The sequence below is a fragment of the Nelumbo lutea genome, chromosome 8 (assembly GCF_056320005.1).
Source record: "Nelumbo lutea isolate HS-2025 chromosome 8, American lotus-T2T, whole genome shotgun sequence".
In the NCBI taxonomy this organism is placed as follows: domain Eukaryota; kingdom Viridiplantae; phylum Streptophyta; class Magnoliopsida; order Proteales; family Nelumbonaceae; genus Nelumbo; species Nelumbo lutea.
In genome coordinates this window covers 38,716,481-38,735,274 of record NC_142691.1, presented here as the reverse complement: position 1 = coordinate 38,735,274, position 18,794 = coordinate 38,716,481, and positions in this window count along the sequence as shown.

The following is an 18,794-nucleotide window of genomic DNA, read 5'->3' as shown; positions in this document are numbered from 1 at the left end:
GAAAAGCTTAGCCACTCATGGTTGTCGACTCCTTCTTGCTCTGCTTCCCAGATGGATGGACTAATCTTCTGAATTGATTGAGTTCTGAAGCTAGTTCCCCCCCCCCTTTATATAGCTTTAGGGAGAGGGTTGTACTCCAACTCCCTTGAGATTATCCTCAAAATTAGAAAGTCCTAATTGGTTTTGAACTAATCCTATCCTATCTCTTATCTAGTGATCTAATCTCCATCTTTTTATCCTTCTAGGATTACATTTGAAATTTAAATCTGATGGGACTCTTTATTCATGAATTCGAGTTGGGATCTTTAATAACTAGGGCCGCTACAAGGCTTTCCTGTGAATTAGACTTTAGTTGTGAACTGGGCTTTACTATGAATTTTCTCCGACTCCGAGCCTGATTCTGGCCTCGATGAAGACCGAATCTGTCAAAACTCAAAACATGAGAGTTGTGGAGTTTTCCTCCAGTTGCCTTCTTGCTTGCCCTGAATCAAAATACAAGAGTAATGAGTCCAATTAAGTGCTAATTTACTATAAAATGATGAGTAATTGGGGAGAAAAATATTATAATTTTTATTCGCATTAGTAACACCTGACCCCTAGACTTGATTATGATACTACACTAGGTGTCGGATTGGGCTGCCTTTGATATGTCAATCAGTGAGATCCTTGTTAGACAGTTTTTGTATGCCCTTAGCTTCAATCAGAATGATGTATTTTCTGAGTTTATTGTAAATGAATAAAAGTGCATATTTGATTCATGTTCCCTTGGTATGTTTCTGTGTAATCCCCTTAAACTGGACACTTAATGAGACTCGTGTTAGTTTAGAATGTTCACAGCCAGTGGATCAGTCTAGGGAGACTTATCCTGATAAGGCTGACACTGTGGTAACATGAAGTCGGTTGGGGTGGCCTGTCTTAGTTGCTAGGGTGAGACCCTAAGCACATACAGTGTAGGATTAATTGAACCTTTGAACTGGACCAGATTTCCAATATTGCCTTGGACCTTGGAGATTGATGGGCAAAACTGGAAAGTTACACCCAACCCCTAGACTCGATTATGATACTGCACTAGGTGTCGGATTGGGCTGTCTTTGATGTACCAATCAGTGAGATCCTTAGCAGGGATCAAAACTTGGGTATGTTGGGATAGTCTGAGAATTCATCTGAGTGGGTGATCATAGTGACAGGATCAGCCCCTTTGTCGAACAAAGGTAATGATCGGGGATGCACTCTCACTGATGGAAACCAAAACTACTGGCAGCCGATTTCAATCGTTGAGATTTGTTTTGCAAAATATATTTTATATGAGATATAAAAGTATGTATATATTATGGTTTCTAAAATATTTGCAAGAAGGTTTTAATTCCCGGGATCCATACTAATAGAGAGTACAACACTGTTCCTTGTAGCAGAGGGAGAGGTCATCGGCTAAAGGCTGCCGCCCCTTCCTTCATTTGTAAACCCAAAGGATAAGCTCCTAATCCAATTGGGAGCTGCCTATCTAAATCATATTTGGATCAGACCTCTCTTTAGGTGATAAGGATAAACCCTTATCTTATATGTAGATTATATCAGCCTTCTCCTAATCTCATTAGGAGGTTTCTAGATTTGAATCATATTCAGATCTGGACTCTCTGAGTTGATAGGGTTAAGACCCTATCCTATCTACTGATCCATCTCAGAATCCACCCATATTTAACTTATTAAATAAGTCCAGTTAGAAACGGGCTTTAGGCCCATTAAGCTTATGTGCTCACTTAACCTTCCTAATTGTTGCCCAATTGGGCTTCCTTGTATGGCGTGGGACCCAAGCATTGATCTACACATCAGCCAGATGGGTTTGGCCCAGCCTTTGTTACAAGGCTTGACCGAATAAACTATTATGGACAGTGCACCCCTTGAAACCCATCAAATGGGCTCTATGGGCCCAACACTTACCCTAAGTGGTCCTTGCGCCAAGCCACCTTGTAACACCCAGGGACTATGGGCAGATGCAAGATTAGCCCATCTGGTATTATCCTCAATGGTCTTACACTTAACCTCTCAGCCCATAATGATCATACACTGCCCGACAAGAGAGGACATCTCCCTCGGCTGCAAGGAACAGTGTTGCACTCTCTACTTGTATGGATCCCGAGAATTAAAACCTTCTTGCAAACATTTTAGAAACCATAATATATACATACTTTTATATCTCATATAAAATATATTTTGCAAAACAAATCTCAGTGATTGAAATCGGCTACCGGCAGTCTTGGTTTCCATCAGTGAGAGTGCATCTCCGATCATTACCTTTGTCCGACAAAGGGGCTGATCTTGGCACTATGATCACCCACTCAGATGAATTCTCAGACAGTCCCAACATACCCAGGTTTTGACCCCCGCTAAGGATCTCACTGATTGGTAGATCAAAGACAGCCAAATCCAACACCTAATGCAGTATCATAATCGAGTCTAGGGGTTGGGTGTAACTTTCCAGTTTTGCCCATCCATCTCCAAGGTCCAGGGCAATACTAGAAATCTGGTCAAGTTCAAAGATTCAATTAATCTTACACTATATGTGCCTAGGGTCTCACCCCAGCAGTTGAGACAGGCCACCCCAAACGACTTGGTGGCACCACAGTGTCAACATTATCAGGATAGATCTCCCCAGACCGACCCACTGGCTGTGAACATTCTAGACTAACACGAGTCTCATTAAGTGTCCAGTTTAAGGGTATTACACAGAAACATACCAAGGGAACATGAATCAAATATGCTTTTTTATCCATTTACAATAAACTCATGAAGTACATCATTATGATTGAAGCTAAGGGCATACAAAATTATCTAATAGCATCTACCCACAGTCCTTGGGTTTTCATAAGGTGGCTGGACCCAAGGACCATTTAGTATAAATGTTGGGCCTGTTAAGAGCCCATGGTGATGGACTCAGGGGTTTACTGTCTCCTACAGTGAATTTGGCCAGGCCTTGTAACAAAGGCTGGGGTGAACTTATGTGGCTAATGTGTAGATCAATGTTTGGGTCCCACGCCATACAAGGATAGCCAACTGGGTAGTAGGTTAAGAGGGCTAGTGAGCACATAGACTTAATGGGCCTAAAGCCCATTCGAACTGACTTAACAAGATTAAGTAAATAAGAGTTGGTTCTGGGATTTAGATCAGCTGATAGGATAAGGTATTATCCCTATCCACTCAAAGAGTCCAAATCCAAATAAATATTTGGATCAAGAAACTCCTAATTTGATTAGGAAGGCTGATCTTTATCAACAAATAAGATAAGGGGTTATCCTTATCTCTTAAAGAGAGTCTAGATCCAAATATAAGATTTGGATTAGGAAAATCATAATAAGATTAGGAGAACCTTTCTTTAAGGCTATAAATAGGAGAGCAAGGCGGACCTCCAAACATACTCACAGTCTGCTGAATTAAGAGAGAAAACAACACACTGTTTGACTGCTCCTGTCTTCTACTTTGTTCTTCCTGTTCTTGCCGCCCCTACCCAGTTCAATCTCCACCAGTGAGAATGATCAAGAACCATTCTTGATATTGCTTCTTGCTAGAAGAGGCAATCTGAAGTTGTGCTCACCAGCCCTTTACTACATTCTTGCTGAAAAATTCGGTTCTTGTTGAAGAGTTGTCCTACTGATTCTGCTTCACATCACACTGTGTCTGTTAGATAATGTATGCCCTTAGCTCCAATCAAAATGATGTACATTATGACATTTAATGTAAATGAATAATGTACATATTTGATTCATGTTATTATGGTATGTTTCTGTGTTATACCCTTACACTAGACACATATGAGACTCATGTTAGTTTAGAATCTTCACAGTCGTTGGATAGATGACGGGTTTGTCGAAGCCCTCAAAATTATTACTAGTCCCACAATAAAATATTTGTAGTAAAAGTGGTTCTAGGTCGAATCCCACAGGGAGCAAATCAGTAATCTCTTAGCCGAATGGGTAAAGTAATTGTGTGGGAAAATTAAATAACTAAAATTAAAAGAATAACAAACTAAACAAACAAGAGAAAATCAGTCTTACCGAATTCTGATTCAAAGGTTCGGGTTGAATCGATTGGCCATCGATCCTAGGTACAATTCAGCATTCTTGCAATTCAAGCATTTAACCTTAGATTTATTAGGATAGCCAAAATAAACCTTGTGTTTTCCTAATTCATTTGACCAAACCCAGCATTCGATCAACACTTATCACCACTCAATTGGGTACGATAGCGTTCCATGTTAAACAATGATAGCATTAAGATTTGTGAAAACAGTTAAACCAAAATAACAATAATTGAGATAGCTGCAATTACTGAATTTTGTTCCATCGATTCTTTTAGGTTGAACCATGTTAAAACATTGGTCAAAGGCTGTCACGAACAATTGACCCAAAAAAGATATCAACCTAATTGCTACTTGTACCATTATTCGTGACAATTACGGATCACCGAAATCATGGATAGCAGTAGGAAAATCAACATTAATTCAGTTTGTCAGACTAATTAACAATAACATCAAAAAAAAATGTACACAAGAACCAATGAATACTTGAATTAAAAAGAAAGAAAACAAAGTAACTACAGAACCTCACAATGACACAATCGAACCTCCCCCCTTGAACCAGAAAAAGAAGCTTAGCTACTCATGATTTGCGCAATCTCCATGCTCTTCTTCTCCATAGCCGAACTGCCTTCTTGCTTCTTGGTCTTCTTGATGATCTCTTGAATCTTGGAATGAGTGATTTGTAGAGCTGGTTCACCCCCCTCTTTATATAGCCAAAGGAGAGGGCTGTTTTCCAACTCCTTCTAGGAGATCATCTTATCCTTAGGGAGTTTTGATCTTATCTTGAACTAATCCTATCCTATCTCTTATCTAATGCTCTAATCTCAATCTTCTTATCTCTCTAGGATTACATTCAAGACTTTAGATCTGATAAAACTCTCTCCTTGGAGATTACATTCAAAATTCGGACTCTTAACTCTTGAATTCGAGTTGGGTTGCTTCAAGGTACTTCTGCGAGTTGGGCTTAAGTTGTGAAATGGGCCTAACTGCGAACTTGCTCCGATTTTGGGCTCATTTTCGTACTCGATGCGTGCCGAATCTGTCAAAACCCAAAACATAAAAGTTTTGGGTCTTCCTTTCATCTTTCTAATGCTTCTTGAATTGTCCAATTCGGTGCCCGGAATTGAGAGTTAGGCCCAGATTACTGACTGTCGCCGAAACTGTGCGAAATCACCCGATTTGTCATGTTTTCTTCCAATTGCCTTCTTTATTGCCCTAGATCGAAAGACAAGAGTAATGAGTTCATTTAAGTGATAAATAAATATAAAAGAGTAAATATTAGGGGATAAAATTAGGGTTCGTTTTGGTCTCATCAAATCCCCCCACACTTAAACTTTGCCCGTCCTCGGGCAAGGCAAAAACTCAAGTAACACAAGAGAGACTAACTATTGATTTTCAATCTTTATTTTTCTCTACATGAGGCCTGGTTTATTTCATGCTTTAGTTCAGACTTGGTAACCTTTCCCTTTTCATCTCTTTCTCCCATTTTTCTTGTCCAAGAGTGATGGCAAATCACCATTCCTCATGGTCCCAAGTTAAATCGATAGTCAAGGAGACAAGCCTTCCAGGGCTGAAACTCCTTGGACTGCACAGGTGCTCATTGTTTTTAACAAACCAATTCAGCTAGATGCAATTACTTTCCTTTGAATCAAAACAAGGTGTGCTTATTTCCATAAGCTTGCTATGTATCACATCTTCACCACTTAGTGTGAATTCCTAGGATCTTAAGGTGAGAATGGGGTTGGGGTTCTAGGGTGAGTGCATCTTATGCTCCATCTCACCCTTGCCTTCTTTTCAAGATGTGAGTGCATTTTATGCTCCATCTCACACTTGCTTTCATTTCTAGATGTGAGTGCATTTTATGCTCCGTCTCACACTTGTTTTTTTGTTTCTAGATGTGAGTGCATTTTATGCTCCATCTCACATTAGTCACGATTTTAGTTTCAAACTCCCTTTCTCTTTTTTTTTTTCACAAGAATCCCAGGGTTACACCACCTGATCCATGAATTCATTGATCGTGGTTTCTATATGCCTAACACAGCAAGTTCTAGAATAATCAACCCATGTTTGATAGATAATTATGTGAAAATCAATCAAACCCTTATGCATTTTGCCTATTGATCGATTAAAATCATGAGGTACCATATGCAGCCAAGAAAGATTCAGTTAGTCATGCTTGCATCCTATCTTATCTATTCATCCTAAGCACATGATTCCTGATAAGTTGAAATCGTTCAAGGATAAGTTTTCAGGGAGCAGAAATTTCAAGAAGATAAGGTATCCCAAATTCCCATCAGATTTCCGTAATCCCCCCACACTTAAGTTATACATTGTCCCTAATGTATGTGATTATGCATAAAGTAGAAGGATTTGGGGGTACTTCCCTGTTTGTCTTGTTGGATTCCTGCTAAACACAAAAATAAAAAACCAAACGAAATAACAAAATTAACTAAACACAATGGGTTGCCTCCCACAAGCGCAATTGTTTAACGTCGTTATGCTCGACATCCTCCTTTGCTACTTTAGCTCTCGTGGTTTCAGCTTTCGGTGTGCCCCCCTTCCATCCATCATGGGCGGGTTCAAATCTGGAATAGGGGCCTTCGTATCCAATTGTGCACTCAATTCTAGCTCCTCATTCATATCTTTTTCAAAAAATTCCTGCACAGTTGGATCAATAGTATCAACCGAATGGTCTTCATTTGGGTACTTCATAGCTTCAAAAATATTAAATTTAATAGTCTCCTCGCCGATTTCGACGGAGAGGGTACCCTCATCCACATCTATTTTGGTCTTGGCCGTTTTCATAAATGGCCTGCCTAATAGAAGTGGGGCTGAACTTTCGATCGTGTCCTCCTCCATCTTCAGAATGTAAAAATCAGCTGGGAAAATTAAATCGTTAACCTGCACCATTACATTCTCAACAATCCCTTTTGGGTAGGTGTTAGAACGATCAGCTAATTGGATAACAGCTTTAGTTTCCCTTAAAGGACCTAATCTCAAAGCATAGTAAATCGAGTATGGCATGACGTTGATAGATGCACCTAAGTCTAGCATGGCATACTCGATTTGCTTATTGCCAATCACACAAGGTAGGGTGAACATACCTAGATCAGCATGTTTTTCTGGTAAGGTCCTCTTGATCATGGCTGAAACGTTCTCTCTAACTCTTGAGTCCTACACCTTGTCTTCTTCTTGTCTTTTATCCACCTTCCTTGGTGAGGTAGGTTCTAGTTGCAGTTCCTTCCTGCTTCTCAGCACCACTGCACTTACATTCTCCTTGGGGTTGACTACCATTTGTGATGGTAGTTTCCCGGAGCTCTGCACCTCCAACTTGCTAACGGCAGTGGCAAGTTGGCTGATTTGGTTCCCCAAATTCTGAATGTTGGCTCTTGTTTCCTGTTGAAATTGCTGAGTATTTGTAGCTAGAGCCTTAACTATATCTTCTAATGACGTACCTGAATTCGAGGGTTGGCTTTGCACTGTGATGGGTGTTGAAAACTGGGGCTGTCGACTGAAAAAATGGGGCTGGTATTGCTGCTGTCCTCCTTGGTTCCCGTAGCTTAGGTTTTGGTGATCTCTCCACCCCGGATTGTAATAATTGGAGTAGGGATCATACTTTCGTTGGGGCTGGCCCGGGAATCCTCCTACGGCATTGACTTGCTGCATCGAACCATCTTGCAATGATGGACACATGTCCATAGGATGGTCAGGAATCGAACAAATACCACACACCCTAGCAGTTTGTACTTGTCCTGCAACGAGTTGTCTTACCAAAGCAGTTAGGTCAGAAATCTGATTTTCTAAATTTACATGGCTTACCTCATTAACCCGTCTAATGGTACCGTCTGTCCTAGCACCAAACTGTTGTGAATTTTCGGCCATGTTGGAGATTAACTCCCTGGCCGCTTCGGGTGTCTTGTTCACCAAGGCTCCTCCACTGGCTGCATCGACCATACTTCTATCCATGGGCTGAAGCCCTTCATAGAAGTATTGGATTAACAATTGCTCAGGAATTTGGTGGTGGGGCAACTAGCAACAAGTTGCTTAAACCTTTCCCGATATTCATATAATGTCTCACCACCAAACTACCAAACTCCACATATTTTTTTTCTTATATTTGCAGCCCGGGATGCAGGAAAATATTTATCTAAAAATATCCTGTTCATCTCATCCCATGTGCGTACTGAACCGGGAGGGAGAATATACAACCAATCATTTGCTTTATCTCTTAAAGTAAATGGAAAGGCTATGAGTTTTACCTGGTCCTCGGTCATACCATGGGGTTTCATGCTTGAATAGACGACATGAAATTCCTTTAAATGTTTGTGAGGGTCCTCACCTGGGAAACCATGAAACAGAGGTAATAATTGAATCAAACCAGATTTGAGTTCAAAGGCTACCTCAAGAGTGGGGTACGTGATGCATAAAGGTTGTTGGTTCAGAATTGGTGCAGCCAACTCCCTTAATGTCCTCTCTCTGTCAGCCATTCTTTCTACATCTTCCAAGATAGGAAGATCACAATCTGAATTCACCTTCTTTGGTGAACGATCATTCCTTTGCTTCGCCTCCTTTCTTAAACGACGGGTGGTCCTCTCAATTTCGGGATTGTACTCGAGTTCACCTCATTGAGAAGCATGAGTCATAAAACAAAAGAGGTTAACAAGAGGAAGGTAATAGCTAAGAAATTAAAGTTGCTCCCCGGCAACGGCGCCAAAATTTTGACGGGTTTGTCGAAGCCCTCAAAATTATTACTAGTCCTACAATAAAATATTTGCAGTAAAAGTGGTTCTAGGTCGAATCCCACAGGGAGCAAATCAGTAATCTCTTAGCCGAATGGGTAAAGTAATTGTGAGGGAAAATTAAATAACTAAAATTAAAAGAATAACAAACTAAACAAACACGAGAAAATCAGTCTTACCGAATTCTGATTCAAGGGTTCGGGTTGAATCGATTGGCCATCGATCCTAGGTACAATTCAGCATTCTTGCAATTCAAGCATTTAACCTTAGATTTATTAGGATAGCCAAAATAAACCTTGTGTTTTCCTAATTCAGTTGACCAAACACAGCATTCAATCAACACTTATCACCACTCAACTGGGTATGATAGCGTTCCATGTTAAACAATGATAGCATTAAGATTTGTGAAAACAGTTAAACCAAAATAACAATAATTGAGATAGCTGCAATTACTGAATTTTGTTCCATCGATTCTTTTAGGTTGAACCATGTTAAAACATTGGTCAAAGGCTGTCACGAACAATTGACCCAAAAAAGATATCAACCTAATTGCTACTTGTACCATTATTCGTGACAATTACGGATCACCGAAATCATGGATAGCAGTAGGAAAATCAACATTAATTCAGTTTGTCAGACTAATTAGCATTAACATCCAAAAAAAAATGTACACAAGAACCAATGAATACTTGAATTAAAAAGAAAGAAAACAAAGTAACTACAGAACCTCACAATGACACAATCGAACCTCCCCCCTTGAACCAGAAAAAGAAGCTTAGCTATTCATGATCTGCGCAATCTCCATGCTCTTCTTCTCCATAGCCGAACTACCTTCTTGCTTCTTGGTCTTCTTGATGATCTCTTGGATCTTGGAATGAGTGATTTGTAGAGCTGGTTCGCCCCCTCTTTATATAGCCAAAGGAGATGGCTGTTTTCCAACTCCTTCTAGGAGATCATCTTATCCTTAGGGAGTTTTGATCTTATCTTGAACTAATCCTATCCTATCTCTTATCTAATGCTCTAATCTCAATCTTCTTATCTCTCTAGGATTACATTCAAGACTTTAGATCTGATAAAACTCTCTCCTTGGAGATTACATTCAAAATTCGGATTCTTAACTCTTGAATTCAAGTTGGGTTGCTTCAAGGTACTTCTGCGAGTTGGGCTTAAGTTGTGAAATGGGCCTAACTGCGAACTTGCTCCGACTTTGGGCTCATTTTCGTACTCGATGCGTGCCGAATCTGTCAAAACCCAAAACATAAAAGTTGTGGGTCTTCCTTTCATCTTTCTAATGCTTCTTGAATTGTCCAATTCGGTGTTCCGAAACTGTGCGAAATCACCCGATTTGCCATGTTTTCTTCCAATTGCCTTCTTTATTGCCCTAGATCGAAAGACAAGAGTAAGAGTTCATTTAAGTGATAAATAAATATAAAAGAGTAAATATTAGGGGATAAAATTAGGGTTCGTTTTGGTCTCATCAATAGATCTGAGGAGATTTATCTTGCCAAGGCTGACACTGATGTGCCGCCAAGTTGGTTGGGGTGGCTTGTCTCAGCTGCCAGGGTGAGACCTGAGGTACATGCAATGTGGGTTTTCTTGAAACCCTGAACCGGACTAGAATTCCAGTTTTGCCCTGGACCTTGGAGATAGATGCACAAAACTGGAATGTTACACCTGACCCCTAGACTCGATTATGATACTTCACTAGGTGTTGGATTGAGCTGTCTTTGATATGCCAATCAGTGAGATCGTTAGAGGGGGTCAAAACCTGGGTATGCTGGGACAGTCCGAGAATTCACCAGAGTGGGTGATCATAGTGACAGGATCAACCCCTTTGTCGGACAAAGTGAATGATCGGGGATGCACTTTCTCTGATGAAAACCAAAACTGCCGACAGTCGATTTCAATCATTGAAATTTGTTTTGCAAAATATATTTATATAGAGATATACATATATATGATGGTTTCAAAATGTTTGTAAAAGGTTTTAATTCCCGTGATCCATGTGAGTAGAGAGTGCAGCACAGTACCTTGCAGTCGAGGGAGATGTCCTCTCTTATCGGACAATGTTTGATCATTATGGGCTGAGAGTTTAAGTGTAAAACCATTGAGGGTAATACATGATGGGCTAATCTTGCATCTGCCCACAGTCCTTGGGTTTTTATAAGGTGGCTTGACCCAGGGACCATTTAGTGTAAATGTTGGGCCCATTAAGAGCCCATGGCAATGGACTCAGGGATTCACTGCTTCCTACAGTGAATTCGGCCAGGCCTTGTAACAGAGGCTGGGCTGAACCCATGTGGCTGATGTGTAGATCAATGTTTGGGTCTCATGCCATACAAGGATATCCAACTGGGCAGCAAATAGGAGGATGAGTGAGCAGATGGACTTAATGGGCCTAAAGCCCAAATCGAACTAGCTTAATGTGATTAATTAAAATAGGGCAATTTTGGGATTCAAATCAATAGATAGGATAAGGGATTATCCCTATCCACTCAAAGAGTCCAGATCCAAATAAAGATTTGGATCAGGAAACTCCTAATTAGATTAGGATGGTTGATCTTTATATGTAGATAAGATAAGGATTTATCCTTATCTCTTAAAGAGAATCCAGATCCAAATACAAGATTTGGATTAGGAAACTCCTAATGGGATTAGGAGAACCTCTCTTTAAAGGCTATAAATAGAGCAGCAAGGGGCGAACCAAAAAGGACATAGAAAGCAAGAGAGATCTTCTAGTTCGCAGATCACAAGAAAGAAATCTTGTAGTTCGACTGCTTCAGATTTCCACCCTTGCTCTTGCCGCCTTTGCTAGTTCGATCTTCACCTGTAGGAGCGATCAAGAAGAGTTCTTGATATTATCTTTTGGGAGAAAAGATAATCAAAAGTCGTGCTCACCTGCCCTCCATCAAATTCTTGATGAAGAATTTGGTTTTTGCTAAAAAACCACCTATTGATTCTGCTCCACCCTATGCCGTGCCATCTTCAGTGGGAGTAGTCTTTGGTATTCTCCTTGGGCGTGAACACCTCCGTTGGGGGTTACTACTACTCCATATAAGGTATATCCCTCTCCTACCTTTTGGTTTCATATTTGGTTCGGTTTGGGTTCAAGAATGATTCTTGAAAATGCAGTTTTCTAAAATAGGGAATGCGATTCCCACATGGGAGAGAGAGAAATTTTTGAGATTTCGCCCAACCTTCCTGTAGGGTTCAGTCATCCATATGATGGATCTCTCATCCCTTCAGTGTCATTTTCAGTGGGAGCATATTTTGGTTTTCTCCTTGGGCATGAACACCTTCGTTGTTACTCCATATCAAGTATATCCTTCTCCTCCCTTTTGGTTTCAGATCTTGTCCAGTTTGTTTCAAGATTGATCCTTGAAAATGCAGTTTTCTAAAATATGGAATGTGATTCCCATATTGGGAGAGAGATATTTTTGAACTTTCGCCCAACCTTTCTGTAGGGTTTGACCATCCATATGATGGATCTCTCATCCCTTCATTAACAACATGTAGTTTATCATTTCTATAAGTGTTCTATTTTTTCTTTCGGGCAGGCCATTCCGTTTAGGGGTATAGGGAGTAGAACACTGATGTATTATTCCAAATTCTTGATAGAAAAAATTAAACACATTTTTATAGTATTCAGCACCCCTATCACTTCTAAGGATTTTAATTTTCTTTTCTAGTCGATTTTCAACTTCAGTTTTGTACTGTTTAAACATGTCAAAGGCTTTATCCTTAGTTCTCATAAGGTAGACATAGGTGTACCTAGAAAAGTCATCTATGAATGTTTTGTAGTATCTCTTACCTTCTCTAGTTAATACACCATTGAGTTCACAGATGTCAGAATGAATTAGTTCTAGAAGTTGAGAATTTCTCTCGACACTACGAAAAGGTTTCTTAACCATTTTAGATTTTACACATATCTCACATTTTTCAGTTGATTCATTACTGTAAGCAATTAAACCAAATTTGTTCATGTTCTTTGTGGATTTAAAATTCAAGTGTGCTAATCTATCATGCCATAAAGAGAAAGAATCAACAATATAAGCAGAAATTTTTCCTTCATTAATACTTAATTTGAACAAACCATTACAACCATATCCCTTTCCAACAAACATCACATTCTTGGATAGGATTAGTTTGTCGGATTCAAAGACAACTTTGAATCCCCTCTTACAGACAAGATTTACTGAGACCAAGTTCTTTCAAATTCAGGAACATGGAGAACATTCAGGAGAGTCAGTGTCTTTTCAGAGGTGAAGTTCAACTCTACGCTGCCTCTTCCAGCAACTTTGGCACCTGTTTGGTTTCCCATCTGTACCTCCTGGCCATCAGTCACTTCTTCATATGTCTTGAACAAGGACTTGTCCTTGCAAACATGGATTGTGGTGCCTGAATCAAACCACCATCCAGAAAATGATTCTGCCATGTTGACTTCAGTAATTATGGCCACTAGATTGTCTTCTACCATATTTGTAGACTTGGTTCCGCCTTTCCGATGTTGGCAGACTCGAGCATAATGCCCCTTCTTTCCACAAACATAGTAGGATCCGTTCTTATTGTTGCTCTTCTTGAAGTTTCCATCATTCTTCTTTACTTGTAATGCAGGGTTAGTCTTCTTCGATCCGTTTTGCACAAAATTAACCTTAAAGTTCAGCATACCAACTAGGGTCTTATCCCTACTGTCTCTAATCCGAGACTCTTCTTCAATACGAAGGTGTTGCTGAATTTGCTCCAAGGTAAGTTCTTTAACCTTGTGCAGAAGCTTCTTCCTGTAATCCTTCCAAGAGAGTGGAAGTTTGGCAATGATTGCTCCCACTTGGAAAGCTTCAGGAAGGATGATGATAAGGGATCAAATTTGATTAACTATCACCTGTAGTAAATGAACTTGCTCCAATATGGGTTTATGGTCGTTCATGGTGAAGTCAAAGTATTATGCAATAAGATACTTATTCTTACCTGCTTCTTGCACCTTGTATTTGAATTCCAGGGCCTTCCAGATTTATTTTGGAAATGTAAGTTCCTTGTAGAAGTTGTAGAGCCGGTCTGATTTCAGTATGTGTCCTTGGCACAAAAGTGAGTCATCTTCTCGTTTTGTTCTTTCCTTCTTTAGTTTTTCTAAGTCTTTGTCAGTGGGTTCAGGAAGTTATTGCAGATTCAGGTCCAACAGATAGTATAGTTTTACTGTGGTCAGAAAGAAAATCATCTTGTCTTGCCATCAGCTGAAGTTTGCTCCATTGAACTAGTCTAGTCGAACAAGATTTTGGTTCATCATCTTGATCGAAGTCATGCTTGCTTCCGCCTCCATTGCAGAATAATGTTCTAAAATTATTGGTAAATGGGGTCACTGTAACTTAGTTTCATTGAGTTTATTGTTGGGTTACAGGCAAATCCGCTCCCAGGATACAACAAAGCCTTGGGCGAGAATCTGCAACCAACAATGTTGAAGAATCTCTGAATAAACCTTCTATGAGACTATAGTAGACCAGACTGAGATAGAGAGAGAAAGTGGATTTCAAAAATGTGTGTTTTTGAAGTCTGATTCATGCTCCTTAAATAGTTTATGAAGAGGTATGAAGAAAAGGTAGGTGTTGGATCAGAGAAGGTACATTGAACAGTCACAATTTTAAACATTATGACTATTCAAAAAGTGGTTAACAATTAATGATTGTTTACTTTGAATTGTGCCTCTTGATCACACCCGATCGAATCATGACTGTTGACCTCATCAACGGTGATCAACGGTCAGCATCGCATCAAAACCAAAGTTGCCCTTCACGAGCCACGCGTATGTGCACGAAGTGCGAGCAAAGTGCACCTCTAAAGCACCTCACTACGCTGCACACACGCATGCACGCACATTGTGCGGTATCAAACCCCCATACTCTCCTCTACTATTTCTAAGGAGTGTAAATCAGCTCTTATTAAAATATTGAAAACAAAGCTTATAATTTTCCAATGTTGGACAACTTCAAAACTACGTTTTGCAAGAGAAAAGTTAATTTTTCAATCAAATGTGCATGTGTAATTTCTCATGTAATTGACCAATCAAACCCAATGGATTTAATCTCTTATGATATTAAAATCCAATACGCCACACAATGGTTGAAGTGACCCATCAAGCACTTCTTTGCTTCAACCAATTGGTTATTTTAATTAAAACAAATTTGCAAAATTACCCCTAAAAGGGGTGGGGTGATATTAAGAACAAATTAAAACATGTTGCCATTGCACTACACAATCATTTGGGAGTTATAGCGACTTTAGGCATGTAAGGCCGACATGCATGAGATTTTTATATGCATTTCTCGACAAAAATACACTCAGCCCAATCCTAGTAGAATTCACAAGGGGCTGCACACTTTATGAAGGGATAGGATATCCATCACATGGACACCAAAAGATTGCGGAATAAGGGGCGAATTTCAAAAATTTTTCTCTCCCTTCAATTGGAAATTGAATCCCCTATTTAGAAAATCATATTTTCAATGATCATTCTTGAAACACAAACTAAACTAGATATGAACCAAAAGGAGTAGGGAGGGATTATACCTAATACAAAGAAGCAGTATCTCCCAATAGAGGTGTTCACACCCAAGGAAGGATCCAAAATCTACTCCCATTGAAGATGGTGCAGTGCAGGGTGGAGCAGAATTAGCAGTATTCTTCCAAAAGAACTTGACCCTTCACAAGAATCAACTGGGTGGCTTGTGAATACAACTCCAATCTTTTCTCGAAAAGATTGGTATCAAGATCAAATCTTGATTTCACCCAAGAATTGGAGATCAAACTGCTGGAGGCGGTGGCTGCAGGAAGGAGGTGGCAAGAAAGTGTTTGCAGGGTGCAGAATTCTCTCTTCTTGTAATCTCAGCTCTGAAGATAAGAGTGTGTTGGTTGCATCTCTAAAGGTTGCCGCCCCCTCCTCCTTTTATAATCTCAAAGGGATCAGCTCCTAATCCCATTAAGAGTTGCTAACCCAAATCATATTTGGATTAGAAGTCCCTCTAAGTGATAAGGGATAACCCTTATCTTATCTGCAGATTAGATCAGCCATCTCCTAATCTAATTAGGACAGGGTCTGGACCCAATCCTATCAGCTGATCCATCTCAGAATTCGCCCCTTAAGTGACTAATCAAATTAGCCCAGTTCGAAATGGGCTTAAGGCCCATTTAAGGTTATGTATTCATTTAACCTTCCAAACTGCTGCCCAATTGGGCTTCCTTGTATGGCATGGGACCCAAACATTGATCTACACATCAGCCACATGGGTTCACCCCAGCCTTTGTTACAAGGCCTGGCCGAATACACTGTTATGGATAGTGCACTCCCTGAAAACCATCTCATGGTCTTTATGGGCCCAACACTTACCCTAAGTGGTCCTTGGGCCAAGCCACATTGTAACACCTAGGAACTATGGGCAGATGCAAGATTAGCCCTTCAGGTATTATCCTCAATGGTCTTACACTTAACCTCTCAGCCCATAATGATCATACACTGCCCGACAAGAGAGGACCTCTCCCTCGGTTGTAAGGAACAGTGTTGCACTCTCTGCTTATATGGATTTCGGGAATTAAAACCTTTTGCAAATCATTTCAAAATCATAATATATATACTTTTATATCTCATATAAAATATATTTTGCAAAACAAATCTCAACGATTGAAATCGGCCACCGGCAGCCTTGGTTTCCATTAGTGAGAGTGCATCCCCGATCATTACCTTTGTCCGACAAAGGGGTTGATCCTGTCACTATGATCACCCACTCAGATGAATTCTCAGATAGTCCCAACATACCCAGGTTTTGACCCCCGCTAAGGATCTCACTGAATGGTATATCAAAGACAGCCTAATCCGACACCTAGTGCAGTATCATAATCGAGTCTAGGGGTCGGGTGTAACTTTCCAGTTTTGCCCAACAATCTCCAAGGTCCAGGGCAGTACTGGAAATCTGGTCCAGTTCATCGATTCAATTAATCCTACACTATATGTGCCTAGGGTCTCACCCCGACAGCTGAGACAAGCCACCCCAACCGACTTGGTGGCACCACAGTGTCAGCCTTGTTAGGATAGGTCTCCCCAGACCGACCCACTGATTGTGAACAATCTAAATAACATGAGTCTCATTAAGCTAAGGGCACATGATCCAATCATGAATCAAATATGCACTTTTATTCATTTACAATAAACTCATAAAGTACATCATCTTGATTGAAGCTAAGGGCATACAAAACTGTCTAACAGCTCCCATTTGCACTTAGGTCCAATCAGGTACTAGCCGGAGTCCCATGCTTTCCACGTGTTTCTCAAACACTTTTTGTGATTGTGGCTTTATCAATGGGTCTGCTACATTTTCCGCTGACGCTACATTCTGAATCAGGACGTCCCCTCTACCAACAATCTCCCGCAGTACATGGTACTTCCTCTCGATCTGCTTCGACTTCAAGGGGGCTCGTGGCTCCCTAGCCTGAGCAATAGCTCCATTGTTGTCACACAACAATGGGATGGGTGATGTGCTGGACGGAACTACTCCCAACTCGTGAATGAACTTATTCATCCACACGGCTTCTTTGGCAGCCTCACTTGCGGCAATGTACCTGGCCTCGGTCGTGGAGTATGCAGTGGACCGCTGTTTGCTACTTTTCAAGCAAATGACACATGATCCTATCATGAAAACATATCCAGATGTAGACTTTCTATCATCTAGATCCGACTGGAAATCAGCATTTGTATACCATTGGATCTGTAGTGAGTTACCATCGAATACTAGACAAAATACTTTTGTCCTTCGAAGGTACTTAAGTATGTTTTTCACAGCAGTCCAGTGCTCCTGCCCTAGGTTGGCTTGAAATCTGCTTACTACACTCACTACCTGAGCAATGTCAGGACGAGTGCACAGCATGGCATACATGATGCTCCCTACGGCAGAGGCATAGGGAACGTCTTTCATGCCATCAATCTCCTCAGAAGTCTTGGGAGACATCTTCTTGGAGAGAGTGACTCCGTGCCTGAAAGGAACATTTCCTTTCTTGGAGTTTTCCATGTTGTATCTTTTGACTATTTTTTCAATGTAGGCAGATTGGGATAATCCTATTATCCACTTCGATCTATCTCTATAGAGTCGAAGACCTAGTATATAGGAGGCCTCTCCAAGATCTTTCATGGGGAATTGTTGTGAAAGCTATACTTTCACCGTAGTCAACATTCCTACATCATTCCCAATGAGTAGAATGTCATCTACATACAGAACCAAGAAGGTAACCTTATCTCCACTGTACTTCCTGTAGACACAGGGTTCATTTGGATTCTGCTCGAAGTCAAATGATTTGACAGCAGAGTCAAAACGGATGTTCCAACTTCTAGAAGCTTGCTTAAGTCCATAAATGAATCTATCCAGTTTACATACCATGTTTTCCTAACCTGCAACAATAAAGCCTTGCGGCGGCTGCATATAGACATCTTCAGTAAGATCTCCATTCAGGAAAATAGTTTTGACATCCATCTGCCAAATCTCATAATCATGGTATGCTGCTATAGCTAACAAGATCCTAATGGATTTAAGCATGGCCACAGGCAAAAATGTTTCCTCATAATCGATGCCGTCTTTCTGAGTGTACCCTTTCGCCACCAGATGAGCTTTGAAGTGTCAACCCTACCATCGGGGCCCTTCTTCCTCTTGTAAATCCATTTGCAACAGATTGCTTTTACCCCATAGGGTGGATCTACTAGAGTCCAGACTCCATCGGTCTCCATTGAGTCAATCTCTGCTCTCATGGCCTCCACCCACTTCTGGGAATCTATATCCAACAAAGCTTCCGCGTAAATCACGAGATCATCCTCACTAGTCAAGGTTTCCACCAGGTAACTATCCTGGTCATAACCATAATGGATTGGTGGCCTGAATACCCGAGTGGATCTTCTAGGTTGGTCACTACCTGGAACTTGTGGGACATCTCCCACTGCTCCTGAGCTCTCCTCC